Source organism: Monodelphis domestica, chromosome 3 (assembly GCF_027887165.1).
Source record: "Monodelphis domestica isolate mMonDom1 chromosome 3, mMonDom1.pri, whole genome shotgun sequence".
NCBI classification, from domain to species: Eukaryota; Metazoa; Chordata; class Mammalia; order Didelphimorphia; family Didelphidae; genus Monodelphis; species Monodelphis domestica.
In genome coordinates, this window is record NC_077229.1 from 73,817,378 (window position 1) to 73,825,048 (window position 7,671).

The window sequence follows — 7,671 nt, forward strand, 5'->3', positions numbered from 1 at the left end:
GTAACATTGTATTTGGTAATGAAAGTGATGTGAAGAGACTTCCTCATTTGTTTTTTAAAAAAGAGCAATGGCCTGGGACAAATGAATTGGGGGGGAGGGGAGGCTGTAGGGGGACCTGAAACTGAATTGAACCAGGAAGTCCTTATGACAAAACTAGGTTTCTATCCAACTCTTCAACACCTAAAAGATGGAAAAACTCTAGATACCTTATCCTCTGATAGAATGCAAGCTCATTGAAGGCAGGGACTATTTCATTTTAGTTTTTATACCCCTTTCTCTAAGTAGAGAATTCAGTTTATCAATGTTTATGGAAATTAATTAAATCTCACAAGAGCCCCACAACAACCCAGTGAGGTTACTGCTAGTGTTAACCTGGAAAAAACACAGAACTTAATTAAATAGTCAAAAAAACAAGTCTTTAATCCGGAGAGGGATAGTGATCGGAGAGGGATAGTGATCAAGTCACCTGCCCCAAACCACACAGCTGAAAGCCCTGGCACTCTGGCACACTTTCCCTGGGAGTACCACTGCACTAGATGATAGCTCCAAAGCACCATAGAATTTGGGAAACTTACATACCTCCTGGGGAACTGGGAAATATGAATGTGGGAGCCTGAATGTTCATTTGATGTTCTGGATAACTGCTTTAAGTTGATTAAAATTGAGAAAGGTTCTTCCCAGCGTGAGATGCTATGGCTTAAGGTTTGAATGGTTGTAAATTTTTTGTGAAAAAGCTTCTCCTAGAAGCTTAAGAACTTAAGTTCTGGATTTTTTCAATTTTCTGTGGGGTTTTATTTATATCTATGTCTATAAAGTTGGGATAATAATTCCTCCCAAAAACTGAAGAGGCAAGACAGGAGCTGGATCCAGATATGTGAATACCAAGCAGGAGGCAAAAGGAGGTTCAGAAATTCATAACTTTAATCTTTTTCCTCCCAGTTTTGGTATAGTTAATGTGTGAAATATTATATGCCAAGTGCAGTTAATTTTTAATGTTGGTAGTGAGATGCATTTTATTCTAGTTATTAACTTTGTTATTTGAGTGCTGTAATTTCACATTTTTGTCAAGCTGTTATTTGTTTCCAAAGAGCAAGGTTTTTTGGGTTAACATGCTTTCTGAAGTAAAGATAGTTCATTTTTGGTCATTGCATCTTTGGAAAAAGAGTTTCCTTTAAATGGTAAGGAAACCCTGAAACTGACCAACTGTCCTCTCAAGGAGTGGCTTTAACCTTAGGCCAAAGGGGTTTGAGGCCAAGCGGAGAGAAATGAAGAGAAGGGAATTGGATAGTTATTCAGATTTAAAGGTAATTTTAAACTTTTCCTTTAGTGATTCTGAATTTTGTGTTTAGTAAGAAATTTTATGGGTTTTACTTTTTGAAAAAGTAAAAAGACCATGAATTATAACCTGATTTTTGGCGTTGGTAAGGTAAATTTCCAGAGTGCAACCATTACAATAGATAAGTTTTTGTTTTTAAAAGACCAGTGAATCCTGATCAGTTTCTATAATGATTTATCTTTAATTTTTCCTTTTTAAGCAGAAAGAACTAACCTGATTTGGCATTTATTTATTTTATGAGCATTATTTTTCTGATAGATGATTATTGGCACATGACCACTGTCCAGAGGTCCCCGGACTTGTAGCTTGGAGGGATTTGTTTATTTACTTTGGAGGCAGAAACCCAGGGTTTGACCTTGTCACTGGAGAGTTCCTCCCTAAGAGAAAGTCCTACTTCACTGATCTCAGACTAACAATAGACAAGATTTGGTGCAGTAGGCAGTGCCTAGGTGTGATCTACTGGGAGAGGCTTCTGGAGGCTAGAAGAGTCTCTAAACATCTTAAAGTTTATTGTTAGTCTGAGATCAGTGAAGTAGGACTTTCCCTCAGAGAGGAACTCTGATGGTGACAAGGTCAAACCCAGGGTTTCTACCTCCAAACTAAATAAACTGGGGATCACCAAATCTCTCCAAGCTACAAGTCAGGGGACCTCTAGATTCCATGTTAACACCACTATTCGGGAAAGATATTTCCCACCTGGGAAATGTAAGGGTTAAATTTAATGGTTGGACTTAAAATATATGAAATAACATGGTTGCCCTAATTATTACATCTCAAGTCAGAAGTTAATTTACCAAAATAGAGGGGGAAAAAATAGAGAAACGTGAAAGGTTAGAGAAAATATCTATATTAATCCTCAGCCAGGAGGGCCTGGAGTGAGTAACCACATGGCCTCCTCCAAGATGGAAGTTAGTCTCTTAGGCAACTAGTCTCTTAGGAAAGTAGGAAGGCAGTCAGCCTTTTTCACTCACCCAACAAAGTAGTCCAGGAGTCAGGGTGTAAGTTGAAGTCAAGATCCACAGCTGCAGTCTCCAATTAAGTTCCCAAGGTTCCCTCAAAGACCACCTCCAGAAGACACTCTCCTGGAGACTCAACTTCACCCAGGCAAGGATTTCCTGGCTTTTATGGTGGTTTCCTGTCCCTGCCCCTTTTCACAGGGGCCAATCACAGTTTCCAAATTGTCCAGCACTGCCCAGGAGCAGTGTCTGTGGGATTGACTTCACACCTATAAAGGTGTTAAGTCTCCTCCTAGGATTCACCAATTTCTGAGTTGTCAACTTTGGACTCACACATTTCTGAGTGTATGAACTCTTAAAAGAATTCAAAAGTTTCTGGCTGTTTGAGTTAGAAAAAAGTGTGGAGCTCTCCAAGCATCTTGCTAGCTTCTCATTTAGCACCAATTAGGGTATGAATTCACTAAGTGGTTTTCGAGCTCCTCCACCTAGTTCAAGCTTTGTGTTGATTCAATTAAAAGGTAGCCAAAGTAGAGCCAATCCCATCTTCACAATCTAGTGAGGTACTTAAGTTAGTATTAGCCATAAATTTCAACTCCAACTAAGCAAAGAGAACAAAGGATTCCCTTTTCACAAGTATAAACTCAGAACAGAGAAAGAGAACTAAGATTTCCTTTCACAGAATTTTCTAAGGATGCCCTGCATTTTATCACCCCAGTTCTGGAGTATGGGTGAAGTGATTAAAACTTATTAAGATTAAGTTTTCTATATTTATTGTTAAAAGGGAATTTATTCAGAACCCCTGGAACATTAACTATTATCACAAGACAATACTTAGGCGGCCAAAGCCTGGACAAGATTTCCCTGAAACCTAGAATCTGAAGAATTCTCCAAAAAGACGTCTCTACAAGAAATCTGAAGGAGCCCCCAAGATTTCACTGGAAGTATTGCCTTTCTTTTTTTATTATTTTAAAAAAAATTATTTAATTGATTAATTTAGAGTATTTTTTCAGAATTACAAAAATCATGTTCTTTCCCTCCCCTCTCCCCGATCCCCTCCTATGGCCGACACACAATTTCACTGAGTTTTACATATGTCATTGATCAAGACCTATTTCCATAGGTTATTGATATTTGCACTAGGGTGTTCATTTAAGGTTTATAACCCCAATCATATCCCCATCGACCCATGTGGTCAAGCAGTTGTTTTTCTTTTGTGTTTCTGCTCCCACAGTTCTTCCTCTGGATGTGGATAGTGTTCTTTTTCATAAGTCTTTCAGAATTATCCTGGGTCATTGCATTGCTACTCCCATTGAAGTCTATTACATTTGATTGAACCACAGTGTATCAGTCGTGTACAATGTTTTCCTGGTTCTGCTCCTCTCACTCTGCATCACTTCCTGGAGGTCATTCTCAGTCTCCATGGAATTCCTCCACTTTATTATTCCTTTGAGCACAATAGTATTCCATCACCAACAGATACCACAATCAGCCATTCCCCCATTGAAGGGCATCCCCCCATTTTCCAATTTTTTGCCACCACAAAGAGCGCAGCTGTGAATATTCTTGTACAAGTCTTTTTCCTTGTGATCTCTTTGGGGTACAAACCCAACAGTGCTATGGATGGATCAAAGGCAGACAGTCTTTTAGCACCCTTTGGGCATAGTTCCAAATTACCATCTAGAATGGCTGGATCTGTCAACATGGAAATATAGAAATCCCCAGTTTACTTAGTTTAAAGGTAGAAACCCCAGGTTTTGACCTTGTCACTGGAGAGGTTTGCCCCTGAGGGAAGGTCCCACTTCACCAGACAATAGACATCCACTTCAGATGGGAGCTAAGCCCCATCAGAAATCAAGTAGCTCTTTTGTCTCCAGAAGCCTTTCCCAGTATAGCACACCCTCCTTTGGAGGATCAAACTTCAGCTTGTGAGACTGATTCACTACCTACTGCACCAAAGCTGAAGTGGATGTCTATTGTCTGGTGGTAGGGCCTTTCCTCAGGGGGAAACCTCTCCAGTGACAAGGTCAAAACCTGGGGTTTCTACCTCCTAAATAAACTGGGGACTTCTAGATTTCCACATTGACGCCTAGTTGAAATGTCTAAAGGTAATATCTGTTCATTTGAGAGTTTGCAGCAGAGATTGCAGTGCTATTTCAGTATAGGCCTAAAATCGCAGAATGTATTTATCTCAAAGTAGTATCAGAAGAGTCTAGGAAAGAAAGGATGGAGCCTAGAAATAATTGTTAATAACAGAAGATAATTTATTTTGAACCCTGAGCATGGTTAGAGAGAATTGATATCTAAGGGTGAATAGTATGGGAAGATCATTGGGAAAAGAAATGCTAGGGAGGAAAATTGGGTATTGATAGTCACAAGGACAAATGGAAGGGCTGAGAAATGGCTCAGCTAAGTTCCTGTCAAGCTCTACAGGTGACTGCTAATCCTTACCAATTTACTCGTGGCATTAATATTCCAAATTACGGAAGCATTTCTCCCTCATTTTAAGTTACTTCCCACTTTCCTCCTGTTATAGCAAGTTTTCTGTAATCATATAATGAAGGAAGCCTTAGAAAGACAAGGCCTAAAATATGGGAATTGGGAAGGTAGAGAGAAATTTTTAACCATTGTGAATGTGTAAGCAAGTTCAAAGAGGATCCTTTTCCTAAAAGGAGTAAGAATTTAGATCAGAAGAACCTGGCAAAAGAGTGCCCAAAAGGGGGGAAGCAATACATATAAATAATAAATTCTAAGCAATATTTTTAAGAAACAAGGTTCAGATACTGAATTGCTTCTCAGTACCAGGAAGGTTTATACATTTTGAAGTTTCAACTCAGGAAACAGTGAGATTAAAAGGAAATCTTTGTGACTTTGTGACTAAGAATGCTAATGAAATCACCTATAGACTAAGCCTAAATGAGTCCTTATTGCCAATGAATAGATACTCAGGAAATTGAAAAGCCTAATCAAAACTAATTTAATAAGAATAGAACTCAGTTAAATCAGGACATATACCATGATACTGCCACAAGAGAATTATTTTCACAATAATTTTTATCTACAGACTTTTTGCATTGGCTGATTCAGTTGCAACATTAATTTTTTCATACAAAGTAATAGTCAATACAAGTAAAACATCTAAACCATTTAAGCATGATTATAGTTAAGTAGTTTAAAGGGGAATGAAAACAGTTTTAAAAATCCCTAGCTCTTCCCCAGAGGGGTCTGTGTGTGAGAGGTTTAAAATTAAAATTAAGTAAAGTTAGAAGCATTTTTAATCTTGAAAATTTTTGGAGTTAATTTTAATTTTAAGACTTAAAATTTTACTTTTAACACTGTTTCAAGGCTAAAATTGCCATGCAGTAACTTTTAATGTGCTTTGGGACCTTTTTGGTAATAAAGTATCTAGTTATAATTTTACTTAGTGCCAGACATTATTTTGATTTTTGGCCACAAACAGGAGGACAGACCATTTTCAGATTTACAAGCTCCGAATAATCTGTGATGTGTATTTTATTTTTGCCTTTATATTTCTTTTTTTTTTATATTTTATTTGATCATTTCCAAGCATTATTCATTAAAGACATAGATCATTTTCTTTTCCTCCCCCCCACTCCCCATAGCCGACTCGTAAATCCACTGTTGCCTTTATATTTCTATAGTTTGTAGGAATGTTTTTTATATGATTATTTTGGTAGAGTAAGGCAATTGTTCTAAATAAGCTTGTAGCTTACATAATTTTATAACTGGTGAATAGACATTAATAGAATTAATAATAAGGAATTGCAGATCAAGTTTAGCAGTGTGGATAATCTTTATAGTGAGTAAGTATATTAGGAGTTGATTAAATCCTGTTAGAGAATGTATTTATGGATTTCTCCTTTTCCTTAACAGCAAATGAAACTATCTGCAGGAAGGAGGAATCAGTAGGAGAAAGGACTGCTGAAGCCATTTCATCAGGACACACCAGATTCAAGAGACTAAAGACTTTGGGGGAATTGGGGTAATGTTGTGTTGTCAAAATTTGCCAAAGGTAGACTGCCTACCTTTTTCTGGTACAAGTGTCAATGCACCAGGCATTTGAGGAGTGCCCCCAAATACCAATATTCCATACCTGTACCCCAAGGTTGTCCACCATTAGTGACAAGGTCCAACCCATCACCCATTTGTCCATTTGTTTGGTCACCAGTGTTCAGCCTTGACCAAAAGGGGTGTGTGTCAACTGTGGAATCTAGAAGCCTCCAAACTAGAGAGATTTAATGACCTCCAATTTATTTAGCTTAAAGGTGAAAGCCCCAGGTTTTACCTTGTCACACTAGAGTTTCTCCCTGAAGGAAAGTCCAACTTCACTAGTCTTGACTAATAGACCTTAAAGTAGTTTAAGTGGGGATGGCTAATCCAATCAGATTTGAAGTATCTCTTTTGTCCCAGTGGTTTCTCCCCTTAGGCCAAAGTCCTTTACCAAGATGGCCAGGCCTTGGCTGGATCTTTCCCTTTTGTGTCCATTATAAAGCATCAGTCCCTCTCTGTTATTCCTATCTAGAATTCCTTATTTTCCTTTGTTACCATTGTAAAGCCAATCAACTATCCCTCTCATCCTCATTCACCATGTTCCCCTAGAAAGATATTAAAGCTTCCCAACTTTAATGACTCCTTGGAATTGTCCAATCTAATCCCATTGGCTTTCCCAGGGGTCAGTGACCTGAGCAGCCAGAGTTCAATCCTCCGGTTCTGAGAGGTGTGTAGCTCCCAGCTCTGTGTGGAGGCCTGAAGTAAGTGCTGAACCCTTTTCCCTAATTAAAGAGTGTTTTTTCTGGCTATTTAATAGTTCTGTGTTTTTCCAGTTTAATATAGTCTAGGAAGTTTTTCTATCCTCAAGACTAAATTTGCTTCTTCCCAGTCTCTGACCCATTGCTCCTGGTTCTACCAAACAGAACAAACTTAATCCCTCCAGGAATTGCCCACAGATTTCTCCTAGGCGTCTGAAAATGCCCCTCTCATTCTACTTTGTCCACTGTTGTCTATATATGTTATGGATCCTACTCCTTCCCCAGCCCATGGAATATAAACTCCTTAAGGGCAGGAGGATCTGTGTCATTTTTCACTTTTGTTTCTCGTAAAACCTTGCTGGCCTTTAAAATTTTTGGTTTAGGGGGAGCTCAGTGGATTAAGAGCCAGGCCTAGAGATGGGAGATCCTGGGTTCAAATCTGACCTCAGATACTTCCCAGCTGTGTGACCCTGGGCAAGTCACTTGACCCCCATTGCTCAGCCCTTACCACTCTTCTGCCTTACAACCAATACCCAGTATTGACTCCAAGACGGAAGGTGAGGGCTTAAAAAAAAATTTGGTCTAGGCCTCTCATAACATTTAGTTGGTATGG